The following is a 12521-nucleotide window of genomic DNA, read 5'->3' as shown; positions in this document are numbered from 1 at the left end:
ATTAAATAAAGGGTAAATTATTGGAAACAGTAGATAAAGTGATAAAACAACCATTAAAATTCAAAAAAATAATTAAAATATTAATCGTTTAAAGTGGATTTAAAATTATCAACGACATCCTTAGGCGAAAGTTATTTCATGTTGTTGTGTTCAATATACTCAATTTTTGTTGGACTTAAAACATATTTAGCTCGGAACTTGTAGATGCACATGTATTCATCTTTTGGGTGAATATGTAATTGAAATTGCTTAACTTTCGCCAACATATCCTTCCATTTTGAGTTAATTTGATGCATTAAAGGATCCAAACCACAAAGTTTCAATTTAAAGTGTTCTAGAACTCAGCCCCAGAAAACATTTGCTCTTTGCTCATTTCCACGTTCATTTTCCATAATGTCAATGTAAGCATTTTGAAACGACGCCTCTTCCTAATTAGAGAACTTTTTGTATTTTTTACGTTTTGTTGATTTGTTATTAGACTCTTTGTTTTGGATTTGAGTGACGAGATTGGGAGGGGATTGGCCACGACTGCAATCCATTTGAATTAGAATTAGAATGTAATTGGAAAAAATATGTTGTTTTAGAAGTGGTTAAGGGTAGGGCTGTAAACGAACCGAACGAACACGAACGAGGCTTGGTCATGTTCGTTCATTTAAGTTAGTTGAATAAGTGAACGAACACGAACGGATAAACGAACGAGTTTTCTTATTCATGTTCATTCGTTTAAAAAATTACATTGTTCATATTCGTTCATTTATGTCTGTGAACATGCTAACCGAACATAAATGAACAAAGATAAAAAAAAATTGTAACATCCCGAGATTTTGCAGGTATTTCCGAATCCTCTCTTTTATTATCATTTTGTCATTTGTTGTCCCTGGGGTTGGAAGAGTGAAGCCATTAGAGGACTGACGGCTAAAGTTGCAACTTTGGGATCAAGAGAGCACGCTAAGCGTATATAAGGTACGTTGAGCGTACTAGGCGCGCACTAGTACGCTAGGCGTACACTTGTGTATGCTGAGCGTACTCACATCAGGTGGAAACCCTAATATTTAGGGTTTTAGTGCTATATAAACGTCCTTATGGGCTAATAACCCTCCATCACCTCAGCCTCCATAGATTTGAATTGTTTTCCCCAAACCCTAACCTCTTTCTTGAGTGTGTGAGCTAAAAGAGTGTGCTTTAATTAGTTGGAGAAGAAGGTGTTGCATCAAGAAGCTGGAGAAGGAGGACAAGCTTGTAGATCTAAAGTTTCTTTGTGCTCTAGAAGCTCTAGGAGGTAAAAAGCTCCAAACTTTATGCGTGTATAATGTAGATCTTGCCATGCTAGCTTTATAAGTCCCAAGTTGGTGCATGTTATGATTTGAACGAAATAAATTGTCCTTTCAGACCCTAGAAAGGGTCCTAAGTGATAAAAATAATGTCCTAATGGCTAAAAGTGTCCCATGCATATAGTAGGAAGGTCTTAATGGGTTAAGACCATGTATTAAGAACTTTCTGGACGTCCAAAGTCTTAAAGTTTTAAAATTTATGGTTCAAAGACACATTTGGTCGACAGATCTGGAATTTGGGCTTAAGTGCTTAAGCCATCAAGCACTTATTAGAGTTTTGGTAAAACTCGCATACGTCCCACGTAATTTCTGTATGCTCAACGTACTAAGTCAACCACCCCAATGGTGGTCAACACAGAACAGAAGTACGTCCAACGTACTAGAGGAGTACGCCCCGCGTACGCCCTATGTTGGGCGTTTGACGAATTGGGCTTCGAGATTGGGCCGCCTTTGGACTAGTTGGACTTGGGCCTTACTGGACGTTCTGAATAATTGGGGTTTGGGCCAGTTTTGATAACGGATCCCAGAATAAGGCCTAATTAGGAAGTTAGGCCCAATTGGGAAAATTAGGCCATTAATGGGCTTTGGATATATGGACTTTTAAGATCATGGATTTGGCATTGGGCCTTGGCCTAAATTAGAGAAAAGACAATAGTGGATAATTACTCTATACGAGACCCTTGGGCAATATTGAGATCCCAAATATTAACTTAGTATTCATTATTTTGGATAGTTCGGGATTTTCGGTGAGACAGCGGTCAGAGACTTTCAGTCCAGTTCTGCACTACTTGTGAGGTGAGTTATCTTCACTATATCAACAGGGTCTAAGGCACCAAGGCTCGCCCTTTATGATTTGTATACTGGTTATAGGATGGTTGCTATGTTAGTGATTTGTCAGATCAGTATCCTGGTTATAGGATGGTTGCTATGTTAGAGATCAGTTAGATCAGTATCCTGGTTATAGTATGGTTGCTATGTTAGTGATCAGTTAGATCGATATCCTGGTTATAGGATGGCTGCCATGATTAGTGATCTGTTAGATTTATATGACTATTTGTACTTGCTAGCTAGCGTATGATATGTATGTGCACATGTTTGTTAGTTTGGGGGAATGGGTTGAGGCAGGTCCTGCTTTGTGTTGTAGGTCAAGATACCCAAGGGGACCAGATAGACTGCAAACTCGGTTAGGGTATACTAGTTAGGCCGAAGGCCCGACGAGCGGTCCGGATAGGCTGTAGGCCTTGCGAGGCGGTCCAGACGTGCCGAAGGCTCGAAGAGCGGTCCAGATAAACTGATGGCCTGTGAGGCAGTCCAGTCAGATTGATGGCTCATTATGCATGTTATGTTTGTTTATATGATATGGTTATATTTGTATGGCGTTGGTATTTTGGGGGCAAATCACTAAGCCTTCGAGCTTACATTTATCGATTATTGTTTCAGGTACTTCTAATGATCGCGAGAAGATGAAGGCGTGATCGTACACCTTCTTATATATTCATGATTTGATTCTGGGGATACTCTGATATTTAAACTATTTTGAAAACAAATTATAATAACTTAATGGTTTTAAATGTTTTTAAAGCTTTTAAATTGGTTTGAATTTATGGGTGTTACAAAAACATAATTGAACATGTATGAATATAAATGAAAATATAGTAATGTAATCAAACAAAATTAAACATGTGTGAAGATAAAAAAAACTTATATGAACGAACATAAACGAATGTTCATTCGTTTATTTATTAAATAAACGAACATAATTAAACACAATTCATGTTCGTTCGTTTAATTAAACGAACGAGTATTTGTGTTATTGTTCATTCATTTATTAAATAAACGAACTTCCTGCGAACGACTCATGAACAGCTTGTTGAAATTTTAATTTGTTTACCGTCCTTAATAGTTAAGGGTGATATTTATAGTCGGAAAAAAAAAATTCTTAAAATATAGTTGGATGTCGTAGACTCTATCCACCCTTATAGTCAGTTAAATTAATTAAGTCCTCTTTTGTACAACTTTAATAAATAAACTACTGGATAATAATATAGTCATATTAATATAATAAAATATAGTTATTTTCAAAATAACCGATTTAGTAAGTTGGGAAAATGAATTATAAGCCCAACAAAGTTTCCAAACCGTTCAAAAAACCCCAATTATGTTTTGTCTGTTCAAGAAAACCCAACGAACTTAACATTTTGTCTAAAAAACCCAACTAACTTACACTTCTCATTTATGGTCAACCGGCTAATGAAAGTCAACGAATGACATGGCTTATGACATGTAATTAAATATCAGAAAATGACTTGTAAGACCAACGAAGTTTCAAAACTGTTCACAAAACCCCAATCATGTTTTGTTGGTTGAAAAAAACCCAATGAACTTATGCTTTTGTTCAATTCTCATTAGAGGCAACCAGATTCATTTGGTATACAACTAGTTGGCAAATGACATGACATTATGTTTAATGACATGGAATAAAGAGATTAGAATTGCCCTTTATATATCGATTTAGCCCTAAACTTTTTTTTTTCTGGATGATCCTCCGTTCTAGATGTCCAAATCCAAGAAGAGCGTCCACATCCACAAGGGTTTTCATCATCAAATATCTTCTTTGTAGATATTGAGTTGGACATCAACGATTGAGAGGAAGAATAAGAAGTAGCTATTACAAGAGTTCGAACACAGACACCGTTTGTTTTTCTCTTCTCGAAACCCTAAATCGATATATAAAGCGTAATTCTAATCTATTTATTTCATGTTATTAAATATAATGTCATGTCATTTGCCAACTAGTTGTATACATAATGAATCTGGTTGCCTCTAATGAGAACTGAACAAAAGCGTAAGTTCGTTGGGTTTTTTTCAACAAACAAAACATGATTGGGGTTTTTTGAACGGATTTGAAACTTCGTTGGTCTTACAAGTCATTTTTCGTAGTAAGTTTTATATAGTGAATCTACACTTTAAAACGATTACGAATACTTTCTACTGGAAATTATTTTGCATATTTAACCAATTAAAAATTAAAATATAACATATGTCAAATTGCCGACTTTTATGGATAACAGGATAAGTTACAAACTACAAAGTAGTTAAAAGTTTCTTTAAGAATTTTAAACTCCTATAATGATATCCTCTTCATATAACCCATTATTTTTATTTAAAGAATGGAACCATCAATATCAATACCTAATTACTTCCTTTCATGGAACACAAAGTTCTGCATCTTAGGTTTTCGCGCGCGCGCGTATATATATATATATATATATATATATATATATATATATATATATATATATATATATATATATATATATATATATATATATATATATATATTAGTTTATAACCCGTGTGAACCACGATTACAAAATTAAAATTGGTATATAAATAAAAAAAATTAGAAAATTAAATTGTTAAAATAAACATATATTATAATTTACTTTTCGCGACGTTAAAAAATCTCAAAATCTACTACATTAATATTTCTTGAATTTCTTGAAAATGTAAACATAGTAAGTGTAACAAAATTTGTTAAATATCCCATAATTGGGGGATATGTGGGGTAGGTAATATTGATATATTTTGACATATTTTTTTTAATATATAATTTATGAGAATTTATGAGTATGAGTTGTAAAATGAAATTCAAATTGAAGAACCAAAACAATGACACGTGACGTCATATTTGATTTAATAGTTTGACAAATGACAGAATAAGATTCACTCTATTTATTTATTAGATAGGGATATATATATATATATATATATATATATATATATAGGGTGAGGTTCAATAGAGAACCATAATAAACCAAAGAATCAAGGAACCAATCTTTTTTTTTTTTTTTTTTTTAACTTTTAAAACTTATTTTTTATAAAAAAAAAAACTAAAAATACAAAAATTCATAACTTTTTATCCTTTTTCCAATGATATAAAATTCGATTTATTTTTTTTACGTCAAATTCACAATGTGAATCTTCGAAAATTCACAACGTGAATCCGAAAAATATTTTTCACATTCACAATGTTAATTTATGAATTTAGATATTTTTTCGATAAAAAATAAGCTCTAGAAATTAAAAAAAAGATTTGGTTCCTTGAAGAACTCATAATTATAGTTCTCTATTGAACTTTTTCCCATATATATATATATATATATATATATATATATATATATATATATATATATATACACACACACACACAAACACACACATAGAGGTGGGTTCAATTGAGAAAATAAAAAAGGTTGAGAATGGGAGAATCATTCTCAGCCACTCATTTAATTAGCATATTAACATAAAATACACGGTGACAAATTTGTAAATATGATATATTAACCTTCAATCACAGATACCATTTCTTCTGGATTGTTTATCTGTTCTTCATCAACATCATCTGTTATTCATTCATCTCGATTGTTCCTCTGTGTTCTTCATCAACATCATATGTTCTTCATCAACATCATACGTTCTAGTACTTGTTCGCTATCAAAATCACATGTTCTTCATAAAAAAAGACATCGACACTTTATAACAACATCAATTCTTCATAAAAAATCTTCGTTTATTCATCAAAATGTTGTGATTCGTCATTAAAAACATTTATTTGTACTATTAAGTGTAACTCGTGATTCAATCTTGTCCAGTTTCGTTGACATCAAGCAAAATCGTTAAAATAATCCACATTTATTGATGTCATATCATTTAGTGATCACCAATCATCGAAACTTAATCAAAAGAACCTTCGCCAATATCAAACAACAGGTAGCAATCGAAATTTTTGTTAGGGTGCAAAGTCATGCTTGGATGTAGTGTTTTAGGCTTTCCTCTTTGTATGTGTAAATGGGTTGAGTCTTTCCTATAAATAGGAAGTGAGTGACTCCCATTAGGAAAGAGTCCATTTGGAGTGTTAGACTAGAGAGAGAAATTGTATACAAACCCATCTGTATAATCTTTCTAGATCTAATAAGAGCTTACAAAGATTTATTTACTCCATGTGTTCTTGAATTTGTATGATGAATCACTAGATCTTTCCTAATTCCGCACATGCCATCATAATCAACACCACTACAATTGGTATCAGAGCGGGTGTTCTTGATTTTCATCAAGAATTGATCCTTGATGGCTATTTTGATTTGGTGATTCTTATTGATCATTGATCTTCGTTTTTAGAGAGTGTTTTTGTATTCTAGAAGTCGAATTTTCCTTGATTTGATCCATAATTCGACTTTCTCTCTCTAGAATTCTTGTTTGTATCACTTTCTCTCACTAGAATTTGATTCATATTCACTTTCTCTCTCTAGAAAACCCAAGTTCATATCGATTGATCAAAGATGGAAGAAACAATTTGTGAAGTTTTTTTTTATGGAGGATTGTTCATGGCCAATTAGTTTTGAAGGAGTTCTCAATTGTTTTGTAACTGGGTATTTCAAACAAAATACACTCATTTCTAGTATGAAATGTGAATGTGGAAAATTCAATGGTTATCCTCTTGATCATGATCATCATAAGATGTTGCTTAATCGTTTGGTAACAACTTATCATGAAAGAAGAAAGAAGAAGAAAGATGATGAAGCAATTGAAGGAATTCGTCTTGATGAATGCATATATGGTGATAATGTTGTTGCTTCTTACCCGGATGTTCTTGATGTTCAAGAAAAAGGAGTTCAAGTTGATTTTCAAGATGAAAAAGTTTTTTGCTCGATTGGAGTTCAAACTGATGATATTTTGTGTTCTTGTGATTCGTTTGAAGGAATGATTCCGTATCGGAAGCCGGTGATCCAAGAAAATCACAAGTATCAAACTCCAAAAGATTTGATTCAAACTCAAAATGTTCATGTTGTTGAAAGTGGGTTTGTTCATGAAGTCAAGTCTTCAAGATGCAAAAAGATGAGAAAGAAAAAGAAGAAGAAGATGAATCGGAAGAACAAGCGGGTTTACTCACATAAATCATCAAATGTTGTGAAGCCGAAATCCGTGAAACAAATTTGGGTTCCAAAGCAACAATCTCCAAAGGCTGCATTGAATTTGAAGTCAAAACCCAAATGTGTTGGTGGTTCTTTTGAAGATGTTCTTGGTTTGATGAAGAACACGAAGAACACGAAGAATGAGTTGTACATCTCGCATGGTGGGTGGTATAATGTTCGATTTGGAGATTTTCTTATTCTGACAAAAGAACCAAGATCTTACAAATTTGATTTGTTCGTTGAAAACGGAACTCGATTCGTCAAAAAGGTAACTCAAATTTTCAAATGGATTCCAAAACATCCATGATTTCGATTCGTGCTTTGCGTTTTTCATTTTTGATTGATTTGCCTCATTGGATCAAAACCGTTTCAAACCCCATTGTTGATCCAATTTTTTTTAATTGATCATATCCAAAACCAAATCAATTTAAATTCAAGAATTACTGTTCATGTGTTTGTTATCGAGCCCAAGAGTATATGATCCAAAAGAATGAGTTCGGTTACTATTCATTTGATTCGAGTCCAATACATTTTTTTTATCCGATTTCATTAGGTGAGCCCATATTCGATTTCAGCGTGCTTCAACTGGCTGTACCTTAGAACTGATACGCATCTGTTTTTTCTTCTTAATTGACTGCGTTTGAAGGTTCATCTCAAATTCTCGATAAATTTCTTTTTGTCTTTCTTTGGATCGATGTCGATCAATGATTTGTTTTGATTGTTGAATTCAACTTGTGAATCGATTCTATATATTGTGTTCAATCACATAAATCGATTATGATCAAGTCAATGTGATGAAATCGGAAAATGGTTATTTGATTTGGATAAAATTGGTCAAGAACTTTGAAATAGTTGGGAAGAACAGTTTAAGAACAATTGTTTGAACAACTTTTTGATCTGAAATCGGACCTCAAAACCATTGATTTCGTGTTTATGATTCGTTGACTTTAAAAAGTCAAACTGTGAATAAGTCAATGACGATGGCTTAACGTTTACTGGTTTTGATTTGGATTTGAAGTCGATTTTAATGGTTGATGTCGAAATATGGTATTGAGTTTAAAGGATGCCAAGAATCGACTGGAAAGGCTTTGATATCAGGCTCAAGAGTCGATTGCAAAATCGTTATTTGAAGTTGTGAATTGAAGGACAAGAACGAAATTGGAAGGCCGATGAGATCGATTATGCGAAGTAAAAAGCTTGAAGGTGAACTCTGAATAGATGGTTTGGATAATCGATGATTTGCGATGAATTAGATGGTGTTTGATTGAGAATTGGGGAGTAATGTTCGCAAGTTTGGAGTTGATCTTAATTGAAAAGCGAAAGGTCGACGGATAACAAATTCGATTTTGTGATTTTGGGTTTACTGGGAGTCGATATTGCGAAGAATGATTTGGGAATCGAGTTGCTGTAATGAAAAAAATTAAGTTCGCATATTGATCTTGTTTGGGTTCGCATCTGCCATGTTTGTTTAATTCTCATTTGTGTGAATGAAGTTCGCATATGAGATCAAAACAATTGTGTTCACATCTGGTTAATTGTTTTTGATTTCGCAAGCTTGGAGTCAAAGATTTGGATTGTGTTCGCATATATAGATGTGATATGGAACTCAAAAATGTTCGCATCTGTGATATGGGATAAAGATGTGAAGTGTGCGAAGAGTTAAAGATGCGAAGTAAGGAACGTGCGAAGTCTTTTACTGCATATGGTGATTTGGGGAAGAACACAAAAAGTTTCAGTTTGCACCCCTTATATTTTCACGAAATGATAAAAGTAGCACAACTTCGCAAGTTTGAAGAACATGCAGAAATTTTTAAAACAGTCCCTGCAGTTTCGCATTTTTGGCAACAAATACCCAACTTCGCAAATGGGAAGTATAAGCTGAAAAAATGCAGAATTTTCAGTTTTGGTCCCTGCAGTTTGTGCGAATTTACGCTTTATGCCCGGTTTCGCAAATGGGCTAGAGTTTCGCATATTTGACTATTTTTGGCGCAACGGGTCCCTACAAGTTTCAGAAAGTGACAATATTTACCCGGTTTTTGAAAAATCTTGCAACTTTCACCCGAAAAGTCAAAAATTTTCATAAATTAGAAATTTTTTTGTAGCTTTTTCATGATTGTTTTTCCGTGCAAGATTTTTGGTGATTCATTTTTGGTACACATCAAGGGGGAGTATTGTGAAGACTATTCCTCGGGCGCTTCTCATCCTTAGTGGGTTTTATAATCATTTTTCTATTATAAAAAGGGGGAGAATGATGGGTATTCGAAGCTTCTCGGGTTTGTCGAATATTCATTTGCGGATTTGAAGACCGGTGTTACATCGAGGGGGAGTTTGGTCTTGATCGCGCTAGCTCGTTGGAGATTAAAGTCGGACATCCAATCCTAACTTTGAGGGGGAGAATGTTAGGGTGCAAAGTCATGCTTGGATGTAGTGTTTTAGGCTTTCCTCTTTGTATGTGTAAATGGGTTGAGTCTTTCCTATAAATAGGAAGTGAGTGACTCCCATTAGGAAAGAGTCCATTTGGAGTGTTAGACTAGAGAGAGAAATTGTATACAAACCCATCTGTATAATCTTTCTAGATCTAATAAGAGCTTACAAAGATTTATTTACTCCATGTGTTCTTGAATTTGTATGATGAATCACTAGATCTTTCCTAATTCCGCACATGCCATCATAATCAACACCACTACAATTTTATCAACATAACCATATATTTGAAGATTTTTTTAAAAATCGTTTTTCAAGTTTGAAAAACTTCGTTTTTCATACATTTTTTTTTCACAATTTTCGATATAAACCTATTGATTATTAATCGATTTTGATAGGATTTGATTTGTTTTGTAATTATTGGCTTCAATTGTGAATTTTTTACCATAGTTATATAAATTAATTTATTTGCACGCCAACTGTTCGATGAAATGCATAAACTAAATATATCACGTAATATTCACAGGTGAATATGCCTTTATATGAGAATCAATGTATATCTTTTAAAAACACAGAGCAAGTATGTAATTGATATGTGAATAATATAAAAAAAATATTCACATGCGAATACATGTAATATTCACAAATGAATACAGGTAATATTCATAAATGAATACAGGTAATACGTCATTTTAAGGTTCTAAGCAAGTTTGTAATTCATATGTGAATAACATATACGAATTATATCCGCATGTAAACATATGTAATATTCACAAATGAATATATATATATATATATATATATATATATATATATATATATGTAATAATTAAATGTGAATATATATGTATTATTCACAAATGAATAAAACTGTCAATAAAACCGAGGACTATAAAATATATAAAATTAAAGATAAAAAAATATTTGATAAGAATATATATTTATTCACATACAACTAATCTTTTTAGGTTAATAAAATAGATATATAAGCATATATATTTTTATTAATGTTATATTCATTTGTGAATAAATGATAACTTTTTTTTTTCAGAAAATTATAAAAATAGAAAAACATCATTTTGAGGTCCTAAACAGTCCCGAATGGCCGAAAAACACCGTACGTGACGGCGAAGCAGTGAGTTTTGTAAATCGCTCCATTTTACATCAAATATGCGAATTTCGTCCAATTCCGAGACTAAACTTCATTGCGGCAAATTGTTTTGATGATGTCACTAAATTTTTATTCCTACTAGTGATGACATCATCATTATTCATATATGAATAAAGTTTAGAAATCATTACGACATATTTTCTGATGATGTTACTAACTTCAATCCCACTAGTAAAAACATTGTTATTGTAATCTGTTATTTTTATTTATGTGAATAAACTATACATGTTGATTTATTTATTTTGTGAATATAACCTTTATATATAAATAAATAATACACTATAAGAATTGGTTTGTGTGTAGTTTTTTTTTTTTTTTTTTTTTTTTTTTTTTTTTTTTTTGTATAATATAACAATATTATTTTACATGTAAAATCAACATTATACTAAGACAAACAACATTGTATTGGTTAATGAATATCATTTGCATTTGAATTTAATACGATCAAAATGAATGAAGAATATATTAAATTGTATAACATTTACACGTGAATATAAAAATATATTGTCTTCGTCAATGATATTTTCTCATTTACTCGTCAACCACCGAGATATGAACCAACCATTGATTGAAATGTTATTCTTTTATTGAGTTATAACGATGCCTGAAAAAACATGTGAATACACATAAAAATGTTAAAAATATACTTTTAGTTCATAATAATAGCGATTTATCACATTTTAATTATCACATGGTATATTCACATATGAATGTATAATTATATGTGAATATTATATGATATATGTTGTTTATATTGTATATTTACATGTGATATTACATGGTATATTCATAAATGAATATTACATAGTATATTCACATATGATATTATATGGTAGATTCACATGTGAATATTATATGGTATATTTGCTTGTGAATATTACACATTCTAGTCACATCTAAATATTGCATGGTATATATTCATTCATGAATATTACACAATATATTTACATATGAATAATATATAATATATACACTTGTGAATATGATACAGGATATTCATATTTAAATATTAAACGATGCATTCACTTGTGAATATTATATAGTATTTTCACTTGTAAGTAATAGATTATATATTCATTTATGAATACTAGATGATATATTCATATATGAATATTAGATGATATATTCATATATGAATATTATTGTAACGACCCAATTTTTCACGTCCAAAAATTTCGTTTTTAAAACATTACTTTAGAAAACATTAATAATTAAAAACATTGTTTGATCAAACCACATCACAACGTAAACCATGTCTAAAAGCCAAATCATACAACCAATCAAAATATCAGAGTATAAATCCCAGAGAAATCTCGTAAATGCGGAAACCAGTGTGTGTGCATGATGTGCCGCTACCACGCCAGCTCCTTCCCCTTTGATGAAGAGGTACCTGAAACCAAAACTGTAAACTGTAAGCACAAAGCTTAGTGAGTTCCCCCACTGTACCACATACCATATAATCACATAACATACATATATTGTCAGGCATATCTGGGTGCCCGACCTACCCCTTCGGTCCTCTCGACCGGACGTTGCCTAGCATACCTGGGTGCTGGCCTCCCCTTCGGTCATCTCGACCGGATACTGCCTAGCATATCTGGGTGCTGGCCTCCCCTTCGG

The sequence above is a fragment of the Lactuca serriola genome, chromosome 5, assembly GCF_051521515.1.
Source record: "Lactuca serriola cultivar US96UC23 chromosome 5, Lser_US96UC23_V15, whole genome shotgun sequence".
NCBI lineage: Eukaryota > Viridiplantae > Streptophyta > Magnoliopsida > Asterales > Asteraceae > Lactuca > Lactuca serriola.
Note: the sequence above shows the minus strand (reverse complement) of the source record.